Raw genomic sequence first — 8,157 nt, forward strand, 5'->3', positions numbered from 1 at the left:
TTTTGGAAAAAGGCTGCAATGAAACAAAGAGTGAAAAATTTAAAGGGGTCTGAATACTTTCCGTACCCACTGTATTTAGAAAATGTCGATGGACAGTTGTTAAGGCCACATTGTAATGGCAAAATGTGGCTTATGTGCATGCACAAGTCCGATGTGCTGGATTAACTTCACCAGTGTGAAGGCTCTTGGAGAGCATTTAGGACAGCTGAATGGTGGAGGTATTGCTGTTGTTGATCAAGCTAAAATGTTACCTTAGTCACACTAACAGGTAGAGGCTGGTCACCAACCTCAGACATTTTCGAACATATCGCTGAATGAAAATCAGGGTGTTCTTCAGACAAGATGGATTTTCCACGTTTTAGACAAAGTAATACCTTCCTCCAAACCAAGTGTCCCGCAGACTGGCTGCCCATCCAGTCTGACCACTGCAGGGACCCTTCGAGTGAGCACAGTCCTCCAGTCAGAGACATCGTGGAGTTGGACAGTAGGATAGGGTGACGGTGGCTGATCCTGCAAGAGATATCACATCACAATGTAATAATCACTCCGTTAAATTGCAGAAATCTACCAGAAACATTCATAAAAAGATTTGTTAAAAAAAAAAAACACACACATACATATATACATATATATATATATATATATATATATATGTGTATATATATATATATATATGTATATATATACATACACACACACATACATACATACGTTTTTGTTTGTTTTTATTTATAGCCAAAAAAACGTCTACAGTAAGTAAAGACCTTAACTGTCATTTAAACGCCATATCAAAAGACTAAAACATTGTTTTGGGACCAGTGACATAAGGCATCTTTCTTACTGTGCATGCATCTTTGAGCCATCTTTAGCTTTGTGGCCCCCCATGTCCACACCGAGGCCCAGTATTAAAGAAATAAGACATCCAGGCGATGTGTTGTTGCATATAATTCTCCCGTGAACTAATGTAAACAAAAATAAGTATACGCAAATTACACACCTCCCCAAGCAGGATGAGAAGGTTTCTCCCTGAACAGGGTCGGCAACAGCAGGATTGCAGCTCTGAAATCAATCCATGAAAAATAAGTCAAAAAATGAAAGAAGGTGCATTAGGTGAATGTACAGTGTATTTTGGTTTGTTTATTTTGTCTGAAGACAAATAGAAAAGAAATAAAGCTAAAACGGCTCCACAACTCTAGGGGGAGACTGTGGCGGATCACTGAGGCACTTACTAGGGACATCTTCGCTGAGGGCCGCCTCTCTTTCCTCCAAAGCCAGATCTGAAAGTGGAGATCTCCTTTGAGTCAATCTAAGCACTGTGAGGACCAGGATCTTAAAGCCATCTTCCAATGATATTCATTTCATCATAAAGCCGGCCAATTTCCTGAAATAGCTGCAACACAGCACAAACAAACAGGAAACATATCACAACATATACATAACATATTATTAAAATTAAGGACCATCAGGAGAACGTAGTTAAAGAATTTAACATTGTAGAAAGTGCAATATATATGGTTACACTTTAAACTACCGGAGAATTAGGATCCAGATAAAAACTTCTTCATTGTGTAACCTAAAGATAGATTAGATGTCTGATATTATGGAGTTATTTTCCATGTTTCTACTTAGGCTATACGTTTTATAGCCAGCTAGGTGACAGAGCATGAACTTGGCTTGCGCTAATGTTAACAGTAAAGTTAACTTCCAACTCTGAATATGAACACCACAAACACTGATTAAAAAGTCACATAATTTACCTTTGAATTTACTTGGCTCCTCTTCTGTGACCTCTATTCCAAAATGAAGTAACTCTGTGATTAAATTCTCCGATGATAAATGTACGAGCGACATCCTCCCGACTTTGATCGACACTGACAGTTGGATAACTGTCCATACACTTACGTATCCCTCCGCGCTGCGACATGTATGCTTCCGCCGAGTCGACCTCTCGTTAGACTGTAACTAGATCCTTTCAACAGAACTTAAAGCGTTAACAATTATTTGACAGTTTCATTCTATTATAAAAGGGTAAAGTGTTTGAAAAACAAATCATTCAATACTGTTTGTGAATATAAATTACAAAATCCTTATTACATGCTTAAAAATGATTCAAAAGGGACAGTTCACCAAAAAAATTTGATTTATTTGGCAAATATACCCAAACTTTACGGTTAATTTAGTTTGACAATTATTGAGTTATTGAGTGTTATAGTGATATTATAAAGATTAACTTGTGTTTTTTATACTGAGAGATGTTCTTCTGATGAGCATCCACTTATTCCTGCTGTTTCACATTTAAACATAAGGTACAAATATGTACCTTACACCTCAGAAAATCCACTTACATTACAATGTAAGGTGCATAAATGTACCTTAAAGGTGCATAATTGTACCTTCAAGATACATTTTTGTACTTTTAAGGGAAGTTTGTACCTTAGGGAACAAAAATGGACCTGTATTGTACCTCTTTTTTTGACAGTGTAGAGTTGATCATGATCATTCATTTTGTTCAAAACAAAACCTTTCAAGTATGCACACATTAAGGATTTGAGATTTGCAGAAAAACTAATTTACATTTCAAATCAAAGTCAAAAGTCAAAGTCTCATTCTGGACTCACAGCATTAACACACACACAATATTCAGCCTGCAGACAGAAAAGACATTGATTGTTACAAAAACACTTAATCTTCTAACTTAAAAACACTTATTTGTACACTTGTAGTACACTGATCCGTACTACCTAATGAATTCATCATGACTGTATGTATGTGTTGGTAAGTGCATTTTAAGGCTTCTTTTTAGTCAATTTAAGAATGTGCATGTAAACTTATGAGGACCACTGTATGTAATAACACCCCAGTTATTAGTTTAGGTGGCTTTGAGTTTGTGAAATTAAATTTATTACTATTATTATTACTATTCATATTATTTCTAAATAATAACATTTTATGAGCAAATGTAGTTCTAGACTGTCTGTTAATCATTAACTTCCTAGTTTTCACTTTATACGTACATTTCATAATGCCTAATTAATAATGGTAAATTGCTTAATTTACAAAAGATTAATGCATAATTAATTCATCATTTATGCATTATTTAAAGCAATCAACTTATAAAAGTCTCAAATGGGCTAACTTATTATGGATAAACCATTTACTAAATGCATTTCAAAATGCTTTACTGATTAGAATGAATATAGGAACTCTGCTTTACAAAAGATAAATAAAGAAATTAGTAATAGTTTGTAGATAGTTTATGAAGGGAAAGTTATTTAATTTACAAATGTTTTTGCTATATTTATTAATTGTCAAACTTCTCTTTATGAACATTGTTTTTGAGAGTTTTATTTACTATGGACAAAACATTCATGAGTGTGTATAAAAATGCTTTATTCGTTTATTTTGTTGCCAGGTAACATGTTAAGTTACCTTTTCCCCCCAAAGAGCAGATCTCTACATACGATGCGTATTTTGGACATTTTCAGTCCGTACAGCAAAGGGTTGATGAGTGGTTGGCATGTAAGCCAGTACAATGACAGAAAAATATGCAACATATTGGGTAAATAGTTATTTTCAAACCTGCTCTGTATAAATTCAAAGAAAGCTCCGAAGGAAAAATTGAGCAGGGACAAAAGGTGAGGTGTGCAGGTACTGAGAGCTTTCTGTCTGGTCTGTCTAGAACCAGAAAAACACACTTTAAGGATCCTTATGTAAGAGAAAAGAATCAAGATTATAAGACCAAAGGTTACTGTAAACATGTAAACAAGTCCAAAGATGTTATTGGCTGATGTATCAGAGCAGGCCAGCTTGACAACATTAAAGTTGTCACAGTACACTTTGTTAATAATGTTTCCACACAGCTGTTAAGGAGCTGTAAGAACAGACACTATCAAACAAGTGACAAGTAAAGGGTACAACCATGGTAGAGCAATAAGCACAGCAACCTTGTGAGATGTCATACGAGTGTGATATTGCAGAGGATAGCAGATAGCAAGATATCTGTCATAAGACATGATGGCTAAGGTCCAAAATTCTCTAGCTCCATAAGAGTGCAAAATGAAAATCTGCAGGAAACAGAAGGGAGCAGAAACAGTGTGAATGTCCGAGAGGATCTGAACCAGAAGGAATGGAAACAACCCTGTACTACCATACAGTTCATTTACAAACAGGCTGACCAGAAAAAGGTACATAGGTTCATGTAAGCTCCTGTTCACACAGATAACCACAATCAGCAACACATTGGCACAGTCTATGAACACATATAAGGACAAAATCAGCAAGAAATAAAAGTATTTAAGAACACCGGTGTCAAAATAGGCAGAAAGTATGAAATATGAAACCTGTGTAGTGTTGATCATGGTCCTCACCTTGGTTTATAACAATAAGACAAATAATGATGTTAACTTTTGTTCTACATTTATAAAACTATGTGTCACTGGTTAGTTATTTGGAGTAAAACACCAAGCACACATGAACATGCATCAATGTAATAATATGAAACATATTCATTATCATGGAAACAGTTTAAACCAACACCCCCAAATGTATCATTTAGTTCAACATAATGTTCAGGTTACACATTAGTAATAAAATATGTGTGACATTGTGTATATTTGAGCTTATACCCACTGCAGTCAGACTGAATCCGTCCTAACTGAGCTGAACCTTTGTTGCGACGTCTTTTATCCTTTTTCATAAGGAGGACTACCCCCCCCCCAGCAGCAGCAGGATGAGCTCATTATGAAAAGGTCCCATTGAAAGATTCAGTTTGGTTGACGTCAGCTAAAAGGAAACTTAGTAGAAGGCAAATAGAACAGAAACATCAAGACAAGAAATGGTTTCAATTAGATCTGTTCCAAAACCGATAACAATATCAGAAAAAGACACTTTAAAGTAGTTCCCCTGATATATCGTCTGTTTGACATTGTTAAAGATATTGTTTGATCAATGTCAGCAGAAAAGTAAGCTTTCTAAACTGATATAAAACATTTCAAGTGTGGGTGGGGCAGAAAATAATATAGGATAGTGTTGTGGTTTGGGGTTTTGTTTGGGATTATTTTTTCCTTTTGACCCTCCTTGTGTTTGTGTCTCAGTTTTCTCCCCAGTCATGTGTTGATGGTCCTGTTATGTGTTTCCCTCAGTGTTTGTTTTCAAGTTTGTTGTCATATGCACCTTAGTACAGAGTACCACAGGAATGAAATACAATATGCCTTATTGCACTCTCTCAGCACCAGTCAACAGTAACAGTTATAATAACATTAACAATAACATAAATATAAAACATAAAAACAATAAACCACCACAATAAACAGTGGCTAAGTGACTAAATACAGACCCCAGTGTCATGGTCGGGGTCCAGCTGGCCGTGAGTATTGTTTTTATTTTTTCTTCTCGGGGGGACTGCCAGGATTTCGTGGCTGCCTGTGAGGTGTGTGCCCGCGCCAAGCCGTCGCATCGTCTGCCCGCCGGTCTGCACCGTCCACTCCCCGTCCCCGGTCGGCCCTGGTCCCACATCGCCCTGGACTTCGTCACCGGACTGCCTGCCTCACAAGGGAACAACGTTATCATGACTGTGGTGGACCATTTCTCCAAATCTGTTCATTTTGTTCCCCTGCCCAAGCTACCCTCAGCACTGGAAACAGCCAACCTGAGTGTCCACCACGTGTTCCGGCTCCACGGCATCCCCCTGGACATTGTCTCCGACCGGGGACCCCAGTTCACAGCGCAAGTATGGAAGGCCTTTTGTCGGGCCCTGGGAGCCACCGCCAGCCTGTCATCCGGCTACCATCCCCAGACCAACGGGCAGACCGAGCGGGCCAACCAGGACTTGGGAGCGGCTCTCCGATGTGTGGCGTACCGTGTCCCATCCTCGTGGAGTCAACACCTTCCCTGGATTGAGTACGCACACAACTCACTGCCCAGCGCTGCGACAGGGATGTCCCCATTCATGTGTGCCCTGGGATATCAGCCCCTGCTTTTCCCGGCTCTGGAAGAGGAAATTGCCGTTCCTTCGGTGCAGGTCAATCTTCGTCGGTGCCGACGAGTCTGGAGAGAGGCCAGGGCCGCCCTCCAACGGACAGCAACACGCAACAAGCGCCTGGCCGATCGCCACCGACAACCTGCCCCTGCTTACCGGGCCGGACAAAAGGTATGGTTGTCCTCCCAAGACCTCCCTCTGCAAACCTCTTCCAGGAAACTCACGCCTCGGTTCGTGGGACCCTACGAGGTGGAATCCGTCCCAAACGCCACGACGGTGAAACTCATGTTGCCTCCCCACCTGAAGATCCATCCCGTGTTTCAGATGTCCCGGGTCAAGCCGGTGCCCACCGGCTCCTTCTCCATCCCTGTGGCAGCTCCTCCTCCACCTCCGCGGCTCATCGACGGCCATCCGGCCTACACGGTACGCCGCCTGCTGGACGTGCAACGTAGGGGCCGGGGCTACCGCTACCTAGTGGACTGGGCCGGCTACGGTCCGGAGGAACGGTCCTGGGTCCCGACCAGCCAGATCCTGGACAAATCACTCCTGCGGGACTTCTACAGGGCCCACCCGGACAAGCCTGGTGGTCCGCCTGGGGGCGTCCGTTGAGGAGGGGGTACTGTCATGGTTGGGGTCCAGCTGGCCGTGAGTATTGTTTTTATTTTTTCTTCTTTCCCTGCATTTTTCTTCTCTTGTTTTGTTTTGTTTCTCCCTCTTCCTCCCCCTCGCCTGTCCAAAGCCAGCTGATTACCAACACCTGCCGTCAGTCTGCCAGCAGCAATCATCTCCTCCACACCTGCCTGTCATCACCTGCTCCCGCCAAGCACACCTGCCTGCCATCTTCATCAGCCACAGTATTTCACCCCGGCCCTGCTCTCACTCTTCACCTGATCGTTGCTTCAGCTACAGTGGTGAATACGTCTGCTTTATCCTCCTGAGTTTTCCCAGTGCTTTTCCTTGTGCTAGTTCTATGTGCTCACCTCTCCTGTGCTGGTCTTTCAGTTATCCTTCCCTCCGGTCAGCTGGCTTCGGACCCCGGACCGTCTCCCTCGGCGCCCCCTCTTCATCCGGCTTTTGTACCAGCCTCTCCGCCAGCCTTCACTCCTCTCATCCGTGTCTCCTCGTGCCTGCATTCTCCCTCGCCTCTCCAGCCGTGGCTCCTCGGTCCCCCGACGCCTCCTCGGTCCCGGTTACCCCTCCAGCCCTCCGGTCCTCCGCTCCGGTGTATACATCCGCCTCCTCACTCCCTCTCTCTCTCTCTCTCTCTCTCTCTCCCCCCTGGTTCCGCAATAAACGTGTTCTGTGTGAGGTGTGCTTCTGAGTCCACCTTTCTGTCCCGTAACACCCAGCCCTCCTTCCTGCTATGCCATGGATGTGGTGACACGGGCTGTGGCAAAACTCGGACTGGATTGGCCACAGGCTGTGAGGGAGCTTAACACTTTTGGCAGACTGGATTATCGCTTCCTGCGGAGCCACTCCGTTCCCCAACGCCGGTCCTTGCCGTTTTTTCCGGATTTGCACGGTGAGTTGTGTAAATCATGGGATAAACCTTACTCTGCCCGGCTTTCTACTCCCCAGCTGCTGGAGTTTGGCAATGTGGCGGGTCTTAAGGACTGCGGCTACGGGACGATGCCACGGGTTGAAGACTCTCGGTCTTGACGTCAGGTGACGTCATCTTTTGGCAAGCCGGCGCTGCCGACGGGTCCATGTCGGGTGACTTCCTCGCTGGTGGGGAAGGCATATATGGCGGCGGGCCAGGCTGGTGCGTGCTTACACACCATGGCGGTCTTGCAGGCCTACCAGGCGGGATGAGAGAGGAGGCCCCTCTGAGGAGGAGTTGGCGGAGCTACGCCGGAACACGGATCTTTCGCTTCGTGCCACCAAGGCTACGGCCCGGGCTGTGGGCCGCTCCATGTCTGCATTGGTGGCCACGGAGAGACACCTTTGGCTGAACCTTTCGGACATCAGGCAGCAGGACAGAGAATTCCTTCTGGATGCGCCGGTTTCTACTACTGGCCTGTTTGGGGATGCAGTGAACTCTCTCGTCAACATGTTTTGCCATGTGAGGTCTCAGGGGGAGGCTTTCCAGCAGTTTTTCCCTAGTCGGACTGGATCCCGCTCTGCTGGGTCGGCTGGCCCTGCTCAGCCCTCTACCAGCTCCCACCGACAGCGCCAGAGAC

General features: G+C 43.9%; 1 pseudogene; it reads right to left on the reverse strand.

Moving 5' to 3' along the window:
- Window positions 1-3,425: 3,425 nt before the first annotated feature.
- Window positions 3,426-4,358, reverse strand: LOC117938866 (annotated as a pseudogene).
- Window positions 4,359-8,157: the final 3,799 nt, after the last annotated feature.

This window comes from Etheostoma cragini, chromosome 3 (assembly GCF_013103735.1).
Source record: "Etheostoma cragini isolate CJK2018 chromosome 3, CSU_Ecrag_1.0, whole genome shotgun sequence".
Lineage (NCBI taxonomy): Eukaryota > Metazoa > Chordata > Actinopteri > Perciformes > Percidae > Etheostoma > Etheostoma cragini.